General features: G+C 42.2%; 1 protein-coding gene across 7 annotated transcripts in view; it reads left to right on the forward strand.

Annotated features, from left to right (window-relative positions):
* The window catches only part of LPP (LIM domain containing preferred translocation partner in lipoma), a 629,315-nt gene that overhangs the window by 583,121 nt on the left and 28,575 nt on the right, over window positions 1–17,619 (forward strand). The gene's annotated exons all lie outside the window — the stretch shown is intronic.

The raw sequence follows: 17,619 nt of genomic DNA on the forward strand, positions 1-17,619 counted from the left end.
TCACCCCTGCCTGTCTCCTCTTTCTCTCAAAATACTCCAGAGAGGACTTTGTTCTTTGAAAATGTGCAGCCTTAAGTTGGAAATAGCTCCATTTCACATTAGTGGATTTTATTCCCCATTTAAAAATGTGAAATTCAGTTTCTTATAAGACTTTGGAAGTTAAACCTGGGGGGTAGGAGTCACGGTTTGCAGTGGTAGCTCCCACACCTCTGTCTGCTCACGGCTTGATAAGAATCTCCAAAGAAGATGTCTTCAGGAGAGAGAACCCTGACTGCTCCTACGAGCAGGGAAAGGCAATCGGGCTACACAAAGCCTCTGTGAACTCTGAAGCTGGTGGACAGTCTGGTGTGTAAACGGAGAAAATGTTTTATTGGTGCTTTTAATAGAGTCTTATCTAAATATCTAAAAGCTGTCTGCAAGTGTCAGTTGTTACCCTCGGTTAGATTTCAAGGCCTATAGCTCCCTTATGAAGCCAACGAAGATAACTGATGTTTATTCTGTACTTAGAGCCCCCAAGCCTCCAGCAAACATTTTGCACATCACTTCCAGGACTAGCAGTAAATGTGGTAATCATTGTCAAGACTGTGCTCACACATCTGCTAAAAGGGTTATTTTTTGAGTCAACAGCAAGAGAGAGGGGGGAAGCCATAAGACTGAATCAGACAGGCCTGCATACAAAACCCAGCTTCACCACGTAAATGTTAGACAGCTCATCCAGGATAAGTACTTCACTTTTCTGAACTTCAGTTTTACTGTCCACAAATAGTAAATGATAAATGTCTGCTTTACAAGATGTGAGGAAAAAAATGCACCAATCAAGTTACTTTAGGCTGTTCAGTGTTATTCCTGTCCTAGTTCCTAGAATACCCAAAACATAAAGATTTATCACTAGACAGACATAGCCCCACCATATGTTTTCCTATTCTTTCATAGTCTAAGAAACTCAAGATTTCCTTCCTTCTTCCAGCTCTTGGTAGAGGCAGGGAGTTCAGGTCTTTGTCTACCTGGGAACCAGTATCTGTGAATCCAAGGGGTAGTTGGGTGGGCAGCTGTGTTTTACCTACATGCAACCATGTCTTGCTCTCAGAGCTAGGGGACCAGACGTTGCAACTGGGAGAGGAAGCCATAACGCTGTTCCCCAGACTCGGGGAGATGTTATGCCACCCCTTGTCACAGTGAATCCCTGCCTGTGTAGAGGGCTGGACTTTGACTTCCACTGTGTCCTTCAGTTCTCTCCACCGCACAAAGGGACACTATTATCCTCGTTGTACAGATGAGGAAACCGCAGTGATGCTCCCTGCCCGTGATGTGAAATTGCATGAGCGAGTACTAGCATCCCGGCCTACGCTGGCATCCAGTAACGTTCTTCCCCACCTCCATCCAGCCTTGTTCCCGGCTCCCTCGGGCCCCCAGAGCAAGCTCAGGCTCAGTTTGCACCGAAGATGGAGCAGTCTGGTGGGGTGGTACCCAGACCTCGTGGGAAAATGGTGCTGTCTCTGGGATCTGCTTTTCTTCTTCTCAGGTCCCAAGGCGCCGTTACAGTGGGCTGTGGGGCCGTCACACCGTCCCTGGCCTGTCAGGAGAAGTAGGAGAGCACCAGGGCTGGCGTTACACTGCAGTTCCTTTATTAAGGCCAGCCTGGCAGTAAAATGTGCTTGTGAGTCACAGTCTGTGTCAGCTCACTTGGAAGACACATTAGAAAAGCAATCTGTGTAATTGTACGTGGATGCTTCTAGTATTCTTGGTGACAATGCTTTGTAAAGCTGGATGTCTGAAGGCAGGCTAGCTTTAAGACATCGCCCAAGGCCATGGGCCAGTGTGGTACAGTGAAAAGTGCTTATCCGAAAAACAGAAAACCAACTTCTAGTCCTGCCTCTTCTGGGGAAGTCACCTGCCCTTTCTGAATCTGTTTTCACAGCCACCCAGTTTTGTGCTTGAACCAGATGATTTCAAGCGTCCCTTCCTTCTCTGAAATTATTCTTTAGCTTTTCTGTGTAAGGAGTTGATTGAAAGAGCTGATTGAAAAAGCTGCAAATCTCATTATGAAAAAAGGTTACTTTATGAATAGGAGCTATTTAAGGCAGCAAAGAAATAGAGCGTCCCTTTCTAATGATGTCCGTCCTTAAAAAAAGAAAAAGCATAATTTTAGTTTCTCTCTTTGCACTTCGAGAGTTAAACCCTTGCTTAGCAAGGACATTCATTATGTTAAATGGGCTGTAAAATTAATGGTTTCCCTATTTTTATTTATTTTTTTTATATTTTGTATATTCTATAACATTTATTTATAATATCACTTGTTAATATCTTTCTTGCTTTCTTCTTGCCTTTTTTCATTTTTAATAGAGGCATAATTTACATGCAATGAAATACTCAGTTTATGAGTGTCTCTGTCAGTGGCCTCTAAACTGTCGATGAGATTTGACAGTTGTATCACCCCAGAAATTTCCCGCGTGACTCTCTCCAACTGATACCCACTTGCCATCCTCAAAGGCAACTACTTTCCAACCTCTGTCACCATAAATTATTTGTCTTTTAAAAGAACTCAGATAAATAGAATCATACCCTATTTATTTTTGCATCTGGATTCTTCATTCAACGTGCAGGTTTCTGAGATTCATCCATCCATTCATCCATGCTGTTGTATCATCAGTCTGTTCCTTTTTATTACTGAGAAGTATTCTACTGTATGAACATACCCCCAATTCCTTTACCCATTGTCCCCTTTTTTTATTTGGTCATGAGTTTATATAAGTGGGATATAAGTATTGAAACTTTAGGGCAAATCCACCTTCTGTTCAGTCCCAAGGGTCTCAGGTGTTGTCATGAGGAGCCCTGACAGCAACCTCAGCCACTAGGCATTTGCCTCTGCTTCTTGTAGTAGCTGTTTATTACTTCACTGTTTCCACTAGTGTCTCGTCGAAGTGGGAAGAACATTGGCCTGAGAGTCAAGAGACCTGTGTTCAGACAGCAGCTCTGTCCCCACTCAGTGGTGTAACTGGCCGCTTCATCACCAAGCCTCACCTCTCCGTCAGTAGAACAGTCTGGTTGAATTGGATAAGCCTTCAGCTCTTTGAGAGCAGCGATCCTACGGTTCTTTGCAAACCCCTCCTCTGGGCTCTAGACACCTCACTGTTCTCCATCAGTCCTGGGATTTCACTCCCTTGCATCTTTGTGGTGAAGTATCCAAGGCATCAGATTATTCAAGAAAATACCTCTGGTCTCTCTTCCTCTCCCATGCTCCACTCGCCCCTTTTCTAGACTTGGAGCAGAGAGAAGAAGTGTTGTCTGGAACTTGCCACAAGAAAGATTTCTCTTAAAAGTGTTGGGTCGTAAATTTTTACCTGTTTGTCAGGTTCTTAAATACTATTTATTTGCAAAGCTAATCAACGATGTCATCCTTTATTATAGCTTTTATTCTACTTCAAAACTACACTGTGAGGGGAGGGTACAGCTCAGTGGTAGAGAGTGTACTTAGCAGGCACGAGGTCGTGGGTTCAATCCCCAGTACCTCCATTAACATAAACAAACAAACAAACAAACAAACAAACCTAATCCCCCCCCAACAAAAAAAACCCCACATTGTGGATGTGTTCTTTCTGTCTCCCTCCCATACTTAACCATTGTCTTTGGTGGCAGCTTCTAAATTATTTTCTTCAGTGTTTTCCTTCTGTTTGTGCTAACAGTTGTGTCGTCTGAGTTTAGACACCAGCGTCCAAGTGCTGGTCTACCTGCATGTCAGCTGGTCCTGGGCTGGTACTATTCTCTTGGCAACGTCTGTTTTACTTTAGAACTCCGCTTACTAAATACCTCCTCTCCTTCTCGTCACAACTCACAGGGAAAAGAGCCTTTGAAACACAGTCCCTCTCCCTACGGGAAGTGCTTTCTATGAATTTTTTATTTTAAAGGCAAACTTTGCTTTGATTTAAGAAATAGTATCTGTCCCTGGAATGAAATGAGCTGGAGGGAGTTGGGCAGTGAAAGAGGAGGGTGTTTTTCCAGCTTTCCTTAAGTCAATAATATAATTATTTTGGAAACCAAGGGAGTTTAGAGGTTAGTATATTTACCCGTACATAGTGGAAAATTCAGAATTGCATCTCTAAGCAAAAATGGATTTGGGAAGTATCTATCATTTTTATTATCCATCTCCTTGGATACATTCTTTGCAGTAGTTTGGACAGGAAAGAGCATGGACTTGCAGAGTCAGAAAGGCTAATTTTTTATCTTGGCCCAGCTATGTTCCAGTTGAGCAAATTTGGAAAATCACTTAGCCTCTCTCAGCCTTAGTATTTTTATCTGTTAATTGGGAATAATAATATCTATTTTTCAAGGTTGTTTTGAGGATCTTAGGTAATACATATAAAATTCATGGCACGTAAGGTGGGAACCAGATGAAGGCTGTAATGCAGTTGCTTTGGAGTTGTCATTTCTGCTACTTCTCATTATGACATCAAAATTAAAGCCTAGAATTTTAATCTCTGACCTTGGAACTTCCAAAACAAAATTTAAACTTCACACTCACAGAATCTAAGACCTTTCGTTATTGTCTGATATCTTACCAAATTGTGATTAGCTCCAGAAGATCATATTTTAAAGGTTTTCCAGGGAAGGACCAGGAGGGCCGCGATCAGAATGTTTACTGAGTCACCACGCTCTGTGCTTCACGGCAGAGACAAGACCTCTGTTTGGGTAGATGTCTCCCGATTGTGTAGTTGAGGCCCACACAGCCCGAGCATCTGAAAATCACCCTCCTGTCACTCGAAAGTGTGAGGGCGGATGGTAAAATGCTTGGGAGAGATTTAAAAATTCAGTGGGCTTGAGGGAGGATTAGAGTGAATTGCAAAAAAAAGCCACACCATAAAGTGAATTTTTACTTGCAAGAGACGCATTATTTATCTGGAATTTTGGACTGTCCTCTCTTCAGGTCACTGTTTGGAACGCTTGTCATTTGTTCTTCTTGATCGCACACAAGTGAGACGCATATCTAAGCAAGTCTTTACATCCAGCTTCTTTCATAAATTTCCTCTGGTGTATCCTTGACAAGAAGAGCGCTGTTAATGGAGACAATGTGCTCTGACACGGGAGCTCTCTTGTCCCTGTCAAAGGCTGACTCTGTGACCCAGGAGCAAGTTGATTCAGACACAAGGTGAAGAAGGCCCTATCTGCAGTGGGCTGAGAGCCCATCCCAGAAAGATGCTGCCCAGCTGCAAAGTGTTTACTGTTGTGCTTGCCTCAGACAAGGAAGGTGGTTATAACTGCTGCCCGGACTTCCAGGCTAACCTTATGTCTTCTACGCCCAGCTTTTCTAGTTTTTACCAAACCAGAGGAGGATTTACACTGTTAACCTCAACAAAATCAACATACAGGCTTTTTTGCATTTGAGCTTCTATTTAGTCATTCATTAGTCAAAGTGTTCCTATTGCATCCTTGTTGTTTTGTACCAGACGCTGTGCCTGGGGAAGCCAAAGACGGGTAGGACTTGGTCCCTTTTCAAGAACCTCAAAACAGGGTGGGAGGGATAAATGTACACAAAAGCAGAACACAGTGTAAAAATACCACAAAAGCGTACCTGAAAATGTTTTATGGATGAAGAAGGAGGTAGCAGCCAGTTCTGCCTGAGACGGACTAACTCAGGGAAGACATCAGAAGAGGGCACATCTGGCTACCAAGGGGGTAAGTTTAGGACACGTTCAGGGAAAGGGAAGCGTCTGGTTTGGCTGGAATGTAGGTTACATAAGAGGAGTGGCTGGCTGAGTGTCCGGTAGTGTCAAAATTGTGAAAGTTCTTACCATGCTGCAAGGAGCTGGATTTCCCCTGTAGGCGTGGAGCGATCTTTTTATGGTTTCTAGGTAAGGCAGAGATGTGATGCTGTCCATGCTGTAGGAATACACTCAGACAGGGTAGCCCAGGGGATCAAGTAGAGTAGGGCAGAGGTCACACACTGGCTGCTGTCCTGTCAGATTCCAGGGGGATATGTTTTGGTTGATATTCCAAAGATTTTTTAAAAATTGTTCAACTAATTGCAAACTAAAATTTTGGAGATTTCACATAAAAATCCAGATCTCCAGCTTCTGCTAAAAAGCAGCATTCCCGATTTCTGCCTGGCCACAGTCAGCTAGAACTGAGAAGCACCTTCATCTGTGGCGAGGCAGGCATTCTGCAATTTGCCACAGTGCTCCGCCCCCACGGTTTATTTCTTACACATCACTCACTGATGTCTTTCTGGGTCTTGTATTTGAATATGAGACTTCTGGAGTCGAGCAAACCCTGTGTCAGAAAGACCCTTGATGGATGACGTTGCAGTTTGACAGCCAGGAATGATGGGACCCTGAATAGGGTGCAAGCAGTGGGGATGGAGAGGAGGACAAGGACGGATTGACTGATGGCTTGGATGCGTAAGGGATGGGAGGGATGAAGTCAAAGAAGACTCTCAGGTTTTTGTTTCGGATGATAAGTTGGATTCCCATAAAATCAGAAACACAGGCAGAAGAGAAGGCTTTGGAAAGATGACAGTGTATTCAGTGTGACCCTTTGTAGTTCAAGGCTTGGGAAAATATTGACAAGACTATTGAAAATACACTTGTAGGTCAGTAGCCTAGCTGGTTAGAAAGTACTGTACTAAAGGACAAAAGCTTATTATTATGACCGAAGGAGGCGATACATTTTTTCATTGTCTGTCTCATACCCTTCGTCTTGAACTCTAACAGGTTTTTCAGGGCAAATATCTGTCCTTGAAACCAAGAGAACAAGTAAGGAAACGGGGAGGTGTGAAATGCCCAGAGTGGGCTTATTACTGTAAATGATGTTTCATAGTGGAAACAGCAGAAACGGCCCTTAGTTCAGATGATGTGAAAGAAATGGGCAATGTTAAAATACAAATTTAAAATGGGTTATAGCTATTAGGCAGAATTTCTTAGGGGGGAAATATGTTAATACAAAACCTGCAGCAGGGCTGGGACTAGGGTAAGGGAAGCGAGGTCCCTGGGAACCAAACTGAGATTCTCAGGCACTTGGAGGACCCTGAAAGTGGCACCTCCTTAAATTTTGCTCCCTAGGTGCCTGACTTGCTTCACCTAATCCTGGCCCTGATAGGGAGATTTTGAACATGAGTCGTAAATGTTTATGATCATAAATCATAAAATGTTACTCTCCATCCCATGAGATTCCATGGGCATTGATTGCAATTAATCATTAGAGATTAATGATCTTGCCTAACTGTTATGTGTGTGTCCACCATGGAGTGACATAAACTTTGACTTGAGACCTATGGATACTGTTAAAGCCTCAAGTCTTACCTCATACGTTTCCAGGTGGGGCCTTGCCCGGTGCTTCAGTCTAGTGCTGCAGGTGTTCATTCCCATCTCCTTCCTCCTTCCTTCTTTAGATGTCCTCTAAGACAACCTCAGTTTCCCAGAAAGTAATTGAAAGGAATCGAAAATCCTTAACAAAACTCTTCTCCAGATACCCACAGTAAATTTATCTAAATGCACTCTCAGTTTTTTTGTTTGTTTGTTTGTTTGCTTTACAAAAACTCAAATTTCAGGCCATCCTGAACGGTCAGGAAGTTCTGGCACAGTCGGAGGACTTTTTTAAAGTGATGGATGCTTGAGCCCCGACCCCAGAGGTAATGGTTAAACAGGTCTGGGGGTGGCCTAGGAATCTTTCATTTTTAAAGCTGGCGGATGAGTCTGATGTGCTGAGATGTGGTAGGCAAATCAACACGGTGATAGGCTGGAGTAGAGAGAAACAGGCTGCTGTGATTGCCGAAGAGGGAGATGATGAAATAATATGGTAGAGACAGAGAAGGATGGGTGGAATTAAAACACGTAGTGGGCAAAAGGATACAGAACCTGGTGCTGACGGGACATAGGAAGAAGAAAGCCATGCTGACTTTTGGCGTCAGACATCTTTCAATGGTAGGAAAGTATAGCTCTTGAAGTTTATCTGACCTGAACTTACTGATTTAAGGTAAAGGGTGGGAGGAAAATAAACAAAATATGGTCACTAATATTACTAAAGCTTTTTACAAACATATGTATGACATATGCATGACTGGGACATTGTGCTGTACACCAGAAATTGACACACTGTAACTGAGTATACTTCTATATGTAGATAGAACTATATATATATAAAACTAAAGTTTTTAGTTATCTGGATCATGTCAAAAAAAGAAAAAAGATTTGTAGGAGAGACAGTCTGACCCCAAGATCAATAATAATAAGTGGGACCACAGAAAAGGAAGTGTACTCCACGGCTGCACTCCTGTAGAGAAGAGGAACCTGCGGCTCCTGGAGTCCTGTGTTTATTTCCGGGCCCCACACAGTGAAGGGAATCTGTGCAGAGGAGGGCGGTCAGGAGGGCAAGGCGACAGAAATCATGTCCCATAAGAAATTGTTGAAGGAATCCAGGTGTTTAATCTCAATAAAGAGAGGACTGAGGAGAGGGACGATTTTTTTCAGTACTCTGTTACATAGAAAAGGCAACAGACTTGTCCTTAGAGGGCAGCCAGCAGGGCTAATGAGGCTAACATTAGACCTACTGAAAGAATGGACACCTTCCGAGACGGTCTGCTGCGACTGGACGTGATGCAAGCAGTCCCAGGGGCTGGACGAGTGTTGACTGGCTGAGGATGTCACAGAGGGGATTTATGGATCAGATTGGCTGGGGCAGATGTCCCCTAAGGTCCTCCTCACTCTGGTGTTACTCCATGTTTTCTGTGACATTTTTAATTTCTTTGATTGTACAGTTAAATAGATAAGTCATCTTTATTAATTGATACCAATGCTAAAAGAAAGCGTTGTCTTTTCACATGTAGAGATGCTAAGAATAGTACTGGAAACTTTTGAAGAAAAGGAATTCTATACATATATTCAAGTACCAATTTATGCTCATGCTATTACTGGGAATAAACAGTAGCTTGCCAGATTTGAAAAATACATTGTCCCTTGTATGGAGGAGGAAGATCTATTTTGCATTCATATGGTTTGGACATTATTATTGCTCAGAGTGCCCTAGCTGTATAAACTTAACTAGCCTCATAAAGTTACAAGATGTTAATTTATGTGGACGTGTCCAAAAGTTAATATTCTTTCACTCAAGTATTTATTCAATAAACAATCTCTTCCATGTTTCATTCACCCTCTTTAGGGCTAGATACATATGTTTTAATCCTTATATTTGAAGAGCTCATAATCAAATATGGAAACTGTACTTACGTTTCAATTACTATGGCTACATGCCTAACCACTCTGAAGCTTAGTGGGTGAAGAGAACAATCACCATTTACTATCCCTCACAGTTTGGTGGGGCAGGAATTTGGTAGCATCTCAACTGAGGAATTCTGTCTTGAGGTCTCTTGTGAGATTCCTGGGTCTGAGTTCTCTTAAAGCCTTCTTCAGTGATATGTCTGGTGCCCCTTCTGGGGATACTTGAATAGCTCTTCTGGAACAACCAGGGTTCTCCAGGCTTCTCCCTCCATCTACATGTAATCTCCTCAATATGGCAGCTTCAAGGTAGCTCAGCTTCTAACATGGTAACTCAGGGCCTCAAAGGTATGTGTCTCAGAAAACCATATCACATTTATGAGTAGTATCAAGAGTCATAGGGCGTCACCTTTACAGCTTTCTATTGACTGAGCAGTTACAAATGCCCTCCCAAGCATTCATCTCTCTATGGACTGCCGATGTCACACTGGAAGAAGACTGTGTGGGATGAGATGTGTGCTGATGTCATCATCTTTGGAAGGTGCACTTGGTCATAGCGTTTTCCATAACATATAAACAGATGGACTACAGACAGAGTCCCTGATACAATGGCGGTGTGAGCAGTGCCGTGAAAGAACAGACAAGTAGGGGAATGATTAATAGGGGAGGTTGCATTTACGTGCCCTGGGCCTTGAAAGTTGAGCCAACTAACTTGTTAAGACATTTTCAAGGCAGAGACAATAGTGGATGTAAAAGCATGCAAGAACAAGGTGTGTGAAGTGTTAAAAAGCTTGGATTGACAGGAATGAAGACTGTGTTGGGGGAATGGTGGGATAGGTGCCTGGAAAGAGGAGGTAGGACAACATCCTGAAAGGCCTTGAGTGTCAAGCTTGAAAGTGTGGCACTGGGGAGCAGTCACTGGATTTAAGAGCATTGGCACATAGAATGATGTTCTTGTGTAATCTCTTCCATCCACATTCTTTCCTGCCTTTGATAGTAAACATATCATCTCTGTTAAAGTTTGCTTCCTAGCTTAAACTGAACACAGACTCTCAACCACCAAATCACTTTAGTGTTTTTTTTTTTAATCCACCACAAACAACTCTAGGATGGCATGCATTTGAACAAACCAAAAGTGATTTCGCTCTTCTAATTTTCAGTGCTTTTGGCTAGATGCAGAGTGAGAAATTCATACCTTTTTCAAGTAGCGTGGGTTCTTTTTTTTCCCAATTCCTCTCATCCATCTGGTTCTCTGGAGGTCTTGGAATCCAGGAAAGTGTTAGTTCACTGTGCTGAAATCCAAAAAAGACTGCTAAACTGTGAAAGAAAATTTGCATTCCAGAGATGCTGAAAGAGTTCGTCCGCCACCCTTTTGTAGCAGCAAAGAGAAAACATCTGTATTTTCTGTCCCCTTTGTGTTTCAGCAGATGCAGAATGGAAAACCCTATACTCTTTGTCTCTGCCTTTCTTATCTACTTAATGCAAACTATTTTTGGCATGGTGGGGTGGAGAGAGGAACAAAAACATGGAATTATTTTATTTCTAGTGTCAGAAAATATTACATCCAAGATACAGTTGAAGGGAAGCAAATCACTTCACCAGCTTCCCTGTGGGCTCTTAGGAAGGTCATGTTCTCATGAAGGGGTGCCAGAGCCCAGTGTTTGACTTACACGTCAGCAGTACTCTGCTCAGAAGGAAACTACACAGTTGCGGCCATGATGTTGGCATGTTGTTATGGCCTTTCTAAACTATGGTGCTGTCTTTTGTCTTCCACTGGCAGGAGTATAATTAGAAGGACTTGTTTTCAACAGAAGCCAAATCATTGCCAAATCTGTTCAAATGATCTCGGGAGAATGGAAGTTAGCTCATGGCCCTCTGGCTGTTCTCTTTGCCACTCCCAGGAGTTGAAGGCTTAAAGTTTTCTTTCTTTTGAAAGTGGATCACATTTGGTTCAAACAAGTTTTTCTGTTATCCCCAGAAGTACAAGGAGAGACCTTCTGTGACCTTGATTGTTTGGCTCAGACCACTTGTGGCTTGTTATAATTTAGGAAGTAATTGCAATTCATAAAGCCAGGTAGAAAATAAACATCTTGGCAGAGCTGAGTTTCAGGCAGCTCTGAAGGGAACCGACACGTGAGCGGAATGGTATTCTAGTCTCTGCTTGCAGATCTTGATTCTAATGGATGATTCACAGTGGATTTAATTCTGATCCAAAATGTGCAGGTGGGCAGTCATTACTATGTATACATGCAGCTGAAAACATCATCACTTACACCCAAGTTTTAGAGTTTGCCCCTGGCTGGGTCAGTTACCCACAGTAGACAAATACTGTAAGTCAAAAGACCATTGTCTTACCTAGTGTGTTGTGTGATTAACTTTGGATCACTTAGTAAAATTTGTAGCAATAATTTTTCTGAGAAATATACTCTTGCTGAGATAGAACCAAAGAACTCAAGAGCTGGAGGAGACCTTAGATGTTAGGTAATTTAATGTCATTTACTTTTTTCATTCAACAAATACTTTGTGCCTGTTCTATGTTAAGCACTGCTCCAAAGGCTGTGAGTGCAGTAGGGTCTTCCACAGACTGGCGGGGGGGGGGGGGGGGAGATAAGGAATACGCACGTCAGCAACATGCAGTTGGTGATATCAGACCGTGAATAAGGACTGTGAAGCTAGTACCAGGGCCAGAAGATCAGGAGACAGAGTCTGACTCAGGAGAGGTGGGGTGCTCACATAGGGTGGTGATGGAAGGCCATCTGAGGATGGTGATGGAATTTTGGGTATGTCTGTGGGAGTAGGCGCACTTGGATGACTCTTGGGAGTATTTATTCCCAGTCACTCATTATTGACTTAATATTTCTTGAGTTCCTTCTATGTGCCGGTCATTTTTCAGTGAACTGGGGATGAAGCAGTGAACAAGACACAGAGCCCTGCCCTGTTAAAAGTTCTGTTCAGCCCTCAAAGCTTCGAGGGACCAAGAGGTCTATTTACTTAAGTCTCTTATCTTATAGAAGAAGGAATTTAGGCCCAGAGAAGCAAATGCTTTGACAAGCCTCACTGCCAGTGGCTGGCCTCTGCAAGACTAGAGCGCAGCCCTTGGCTTGCAGTCATTTCTCTTGGTCACTGTACCAAACAGGGTTTCTATAAACATCTATTTTAATAACTCCAGTTTCATATTGTACTGGGGTTAGCATTGGGACCCAAAGAGAAGTCATTTCCCCATCAGGGCCTCCTGTGCACTCTAAATTGAAGACAACATTGAGGGTTGTCAAGATGGTGCCTCACGGGCACGGGGATCGGGGGCTTAGTTGATTAGCCATTAGCTGGAGACCCTGCCAAGTATGTGGTGGTAAACTCTACGAGACTTCTCTGTATACATTCTAAATGCATGATATGTAACTGGTCCATCACTTATTAGGATTTCCAGGTATGTAAAAATATAATAAGAAAAATACCTGTTGAAAATAAAACAACAAAAATGAAGGAAAAACACTATTTCTCAAACTCAGTATGCACAGGACGGTGGATGTCTGTGCGTACACATCGTGTTTTCTTCTCTTCAGTAATAAGAGTAATGCAAAGTAGGCTCAGTTGATTAGTCAGAAACTGAGGAACCAATAATTAGGGTCTCTCCTTACGTGAAACAGTAGTTTTGCCCAGAGAAAAGAACTGGATAACAGTATTTTTACATCTCTTTGCATTCTTGAAGAGTACATCTTACATTTCGTATCGCATTTAATTATCACAATTCTGGGAGGTGGACAGGACAGAATAATTATATCTCATTCTATAGACGAGAAAATTGACACTCAGATAATGGAATTTTGTTCAAGATGCTGTGAAATTCCAGCTACTCTGGAAAGTGTCTGCCTCAGTGGAACTAGTCTGAGTGTCTAATAATAACCTTTATTTACAAGTAACAAATAGCAAGAACTAAAAGCTGGACCCAAGACAGACCATAATGCTGAGTTTAAAATTAGTTCCTCTGCGTTACTGGCCGGAGAACACCCGTACTTATCAGTGTGAGACAACCGCCTTGTTTTGACAATGGCAAAAACCCAAGTAATGTAATATCCTCAACCTAATGATTTTCCACTGGCCATGTAAATAATTGTCAATAACTAATCAACAAGAGTTGTCATATTCTTATTGTTAACAAGGGCCAGAACACCAAAGAGAAGTTTTCATACTCCGAAAAGCATCTAGTGTGGGGTTTGGAAAGAGCACAATCTAGAAACCAAGGCACTGGGTCCTGACCTCAGCTCTTTCACTAGTTTACAACTTCAGGCAATCAGCTTCCTGAGTACAGTGTCCTAGGATGTAAGGGGAGGGAGGTGGACAAGATGATTTAAAAGTTTTTTTAAGCTCAAGCAAGCTATGTATCTGTGAAAGGCTATAGCTCAGCAGTTTGCTAAAGACGGATAACTGCATTCAGTGTGCAATCGCCATCACAGGGAACTACATAGAAAGACACAGGGAAGACTTGTTCATTGCAGGACAGTGCGGCATCGAAGAATGAACAAGGTTGTCTTTGGACGTAAAAGACGCAGGTTCAAACCCAACCACGTATATAGCCATGTGGCGTACAGCAGGGATATGAGTTCTTCCATTCTGCCTACTATGATAGCTTGTTGTGGAGATTAAATGAGATCCTGGTTGTGTACACTTAACTAAACTTCAGTTGTCCCAGAGTACCATACACAGGATTCCTTGAAGAATCCTTTTTCCCCTCTCACAGTAATCTCAGTGGAGTGCTGTGATCTTTTAATGTAGCTCTGGCACGAAGGTCTGACACACTCCTCAAATACGAGCTCCCTCACCCCAGCGTCTTTCAAGGGTTAGGAGATGTTCAAGGTGAGTGTTTTGGAAACACTAATGTCCTACAAGGGCTACACATTTTAAGGTAAAATAGCACCTCCCTGGGTCTTTAGATACAGACAAACTAAATGTTCTTTAGTGTTTTGTTTTGTTTTTTAATTCACTAAAGCTCTAATTGTAGTCCCAACTCAAGTGCTTCAGAATAAACAACAGGGCATTATTTACTTTGTGAAGAATGTGATTTGTGGTTCATGGCAAAATTGAACAAAATGATCTAATTGTCCTGATTTTTTTGTGCTTTCTATTGGCTTTTCCCCTTATGGTTTTAAGACACATTTCTTAATCTTAAATCCAGTTTATTCAGTCCAAGTATAAATAGAAACTCTTATAAGAATTGTTTTCCCAAGTTACTATGTTAATAGTCACGCATGTGATTTGTTTGTGTTAGTTTAACATATAGACAATAATCTCTGGCAACATTGAGTTCCCCTTCACCAATGTTGCCCAATATACTGATTTTGTTACAATATTCTTCCTGTGAAATGAATTTTCTCTTAACATAGGCATATCTGGGACTTCATGTATAATGAAGACCTTTATTATAACACAACATTAATTCCAAAGACTGTTAGAATGTGTTTTTTTTCCCCAAGAGCCAACTCAAATCCCACCTGGAACAGGTTCCCAGAATCATATACCACAACCATATCGCCTGTTCCCTCACCATTATAGGAAATCACTCTCTTCTCTGTGTTCCCATCACACATTACTCATTCCTCTGTAATAGCAATTTGTTGTGCCCTGTGCCTCTAATCAGCTATTTACAGAAGTGTCTACTTCTCCTGGTCCGGGAACCTCTGAGGGCAGCAGTGGTGTCTTTGTCTGTTCTCTCTTCCTCTGTCCCTGACAGGATGTGGAATGCTTTGTTCCCCTCTTTAGGCTTTCTGCAATGCTGAATTAAGTGGGAGGCAGCTCTGCTCATCAGAAAATCATGTGAAAAGTTTCTTTAAAGGGGATTTTTCAGAAACCTGAGATAACATAGGCTTTGGATGCCAAGAGTTGTGCTCGAAAAGATGAGCAGAAGTGAACGAAAACTAAGACTGTCAGAGTGCTTTCATAAATCATCGGTTACCTGTTTCATAGCTGTCATTTGTGGGGGGGGGTTAAATCCATCAGAAGAAAATACCTCTTAAGGGTTTGATGCCTTTGGATGAATTGACTCAAATTTTTTCCCTGTTTTGAAGAATCACAATTCCCATTAGCAGAGGAGGAATTCGCTTCTAACTGGAAAGCCATAGTCATAGGGATGGGAAGTCGCTAGGCTTACTATGACTTTTTTCAGTCTGTTTTAAAACACACGGTAGATATAAATACAGATACAATTGATTTAGATTAAGATATAGAAACAGGTGAAGGACACTTGGAAGGTGCCAGGAAACTTTCAGTAAGAAATGCCTGCCTCACTGGGGGGCAGAGCTGTACTGTAGGCTTCTAAGAAAAACTACCAAGATAAAATGATGTCTCCATCTACGAAGGAAACCCAAAAGTACTGTCATGATTTGTGAAGCCTTGATTATCAGAATCAAGAATAAGTTTGTATTCCAAAATTAAGATAGGGAATACAGTCATTTGAGCTTAAATAATGTCAGTGGCATTTCAGAGGAGCTTGCTCAGTCCCGGCCCTGTTCTCGTCTTCCTGCCCCGCATTGCTGTCGTGCTGCGAACACCTAGACTTGGACCGTGCTTTCCAGCCTTTTTTTCCATCATGATGCGTGTGGGAAATGACGGCCTTCACTCAGCACACTAGAATAAGTAGATGAGGCTTCTCCTGGCCCAAGGTGACTGCTCAGGGCCGATGGAACCTCCAAGTGTGGGACGCCCAGAAGCCACTCGAGGCACACTGTGTCTCAGCCTCCCCGTTGAGAACTCTGGACTAGAGAGCTGTTTTGCGTGGTTAAATAGAATAGTATTTTATGTCGAGTACTTATCCGCAGTTTATTAGCTCCTGAACTGACCGGTATTTGTGGAGCATCAGTTTTAGGCAAGGGTACTGTCATAGGTGCTGGGGATCCAACAGTGAGTTTCCTGCCTTACCCTGGCGGAGCCAATGAAATTGGCAGCAGACAGACTGTCTTCAGATTTCAACCTGTTCCCTCGATTTACATGCACGTAGCTTGCAGGTCGTCAGCCTGAATACCGTCTGTTTGTAATATGGAGCATATCTACTGAAATGTGTAGTAGGTGCAGTGTGATAAAGTACTGGGATCATCCACTGGGTGTGGAACTGGGAGACCTACACTCTAATTCAGAATCTCACACCAGCTCTTTTCTCTCTCTGCACCTTCCTGAATCTGGTAGTTGGACCAAATGGATGGGTTTTAAACTGTATTATCTGGATCCCTCATAGGCTGCATCCTTTCATGCTCTTCATGCAGAAGTGATTTTGGACACTCCTGGATGTGTTTCCTTGATAAACTGTTTCCCTGAACAAAGGATTGTGGAAAAGGGAGGCAAGTGAGGGGAGCTGAAAACTCTTGGACTAGAATAATCTCTAAAGACTTTAAAAAGTTTAGTATTTTATAACTCTCTCTCTTTTTTTCCCTCTTTATTCTTATCGCAACAAGACCAAAACTGTATCTAGAACATGAGATGTCACCCTTATCTTTCCAAGAGTCTTTTCTGTTCCAGTATTGCTTTCGTACCTAAAAAAAACAATAAAGACTGAATATAAGATCACATTTTAATTTTATGAAATGAAAATTTTAACATTTCTAAATGGCAATACTTTATAGTCTTCCAAATCTTCAAATACTTATGTCTCTTGATTTAAAGTACTCAACATTGAACACACATACACCTAAGAAATACATAAATTTTAGAAATACTATTTTCTCCATTAACTAGTAGTCAGTGCTCGTATTACCTGCATACTTCATTTATATTCACATGATCTCTCCAGCTCCTCTGCCTGTGAATTAGAGAAGTTATTTATACAATATCCAAGGATAGAAAAGCTACAACCAGATTGTATCTCAATTTTAAAAACAGTTGCACTTGGGAGTTTTATGTACAAGATTTGTTTGTGATTTGCTTTTTATTTTCACTTAACTTTCTGTTTTCAATCACAATTGTATTGCTATCGTTTCAGAAAAGTTGTGCCTTTTAGCAGTTACATGTTTTCTGCTACGCGAACATCTCTCTTTAACCATGCTTTCATTAGAGTAACTGCTTAAAACACTTCCTAAAAATCCTCAGTGTCTAGAATTTTTTAAAAAACATAAAATATAGACTCTTCCTTCAGCTTAATCTAGAAGGTGTTTCACATCTGATCACCTGCTGCTTCACGTGTGTCAGGGACGATGGAGGCCCTGGGCGGGCCGGGATTCTTCCTGCTGTGGGAGCTGGAGTGGTAGCCAGTTCCCTTCAGTCCTGGCTTGATGGTTCATAAATGAGTCCCTCTCTGGTAACCACCCTCAACTGACAGGAACTCTCCTCTTTGCAGGCAGGCTGTGTCCATTGGCACCGGGGTATAAATGCCCTACCCCCTAGCTTCAGGGGAGGACAGCTCGGCAGAGCCGCCTAGCCCAGAGTTCATAAA

This window comes from Vicugna pacos, chromosome 1 (genome assembly GCF_048564905.1).
Source record: "Vicugna pacos chromosome 1, VicPac4, whole genome shotgun sequence".
Taxonomy (NCBI): Eukaryota; Metazoa; Chordata; class Mammalia; order Artiodactyla; family Camelidae; genus Vicugna; species Vicugna pacos.